General features: G+C 52.7%; 1 pseudogene; it reads right to left on the reverse strand.

Annotated features, from left to right (window-relative positions):
• Window positions 1–419: 419 nt before the first annotated feature.
• Window positions 420–985, reverse strand: LOC106534129 (mannosyl-oligosaccharide 1,2-alpha-mannosidase IA pseudogene; annotated as a pseudogene).

Below are 985 nucleotides of genomic sequence, written 5' to 3' on the forward strand. Positions count from 1 at the left end.
ACTTAAAAAATATAAATTATTGTTTTTAAGTTTTGCTATAAACACTGTTTTTYTCTGTCTAGATTAGGGAACATCTGACAGGAAATCATTTTTGCAACATCTGTAAATTTCAGTGCTGAAAGACAAGTGTTCTTTTAAGAATTAATGTGTTTCTGATTTAGAATAAAGAAATTATGTTCATGGGTTTCATGTTTCCTGTTTCATGACAGCAGGTCTAATATTTATTTACACAATAAAACTCTGGCTGCAGGCTGTGTTGGCAGGTGTTTCCACTTTGGTTTCAAGTATCTGAGTTCCCTGTCTCTTGAACTTCCTTGACTTTCTTAGTTCAACTTAGACCCAAACCTTGAGACAAACCCACCCCCACCCCCAGCCCCAGCAGGGTCTCAGCCCCAGCCCCAGCAGGGTCTCAGCCTCACCTCTCGGACTTTCTCCCGGCGCTCGTTGCTCTTCGGGTCGGCCGGCTTGCCGTCGTCTCTGCCCAGCGGGGGTTTGAGGAGGCAGCTTTGGAACTTCCTGAAACTGAAAGTATCCGTGGTGGCCCCGTGGTGGCCAGCAGAGGTGGCCCTCTGCGAGGCGGACTCCGTTTTGGACCTGGACAACGTGAGGTCCTCCTGCGCCCTGGCCCCGGCCTCGGTCTCCTCCTGGGACGCGGGGAGTCTGCGGCTCAGACTTTTGGACCTGGTGCCCGTCTCGCCYCTGGCCGGGGTCATGACCCGCGGATGCTCCTGCTCCTTGGACCTTTTCAGGTGCTGCTCCCTGACGTCGTTCTCGGAACCGACGGTGACCGGCTGGACCTCAGTCTTGGACAGGAAAATGCGCTTCAGTCGGACGGAGTCCGGYAAGAAGAAAAGCGCTCCGAAGCACAGCGTGACCAAACCCGAGAGGAAGAGCAGGAAGACGAACTTCTGGGACAGGCGCAGACCCATGGCCGATGCCGASACACCGGGCAACTTTCGGAAAACCATCGAAACTTTCCTCGAGA

The sequence above is a fragment of the Austrofundulus limnaeus genome, unplaced genomic scaffold (assembly GCF_001266775.1).
Source record: "Austrofundulus limnaeus strain Quisiro unplaced genomic scaffold, Austrofundulus_limnaeus-1.0 Scaffold1096, whole genome shotgun sequence".
In the NCBI taxonomy this organism is placed as follows: domain Eukaryota; kingdom Metazoa; phylum Chordata; class Actinopteri; order Cyprinodontiformes; family Rivulidae; genus Austrofundulus; species Austrofundulus limnaeus.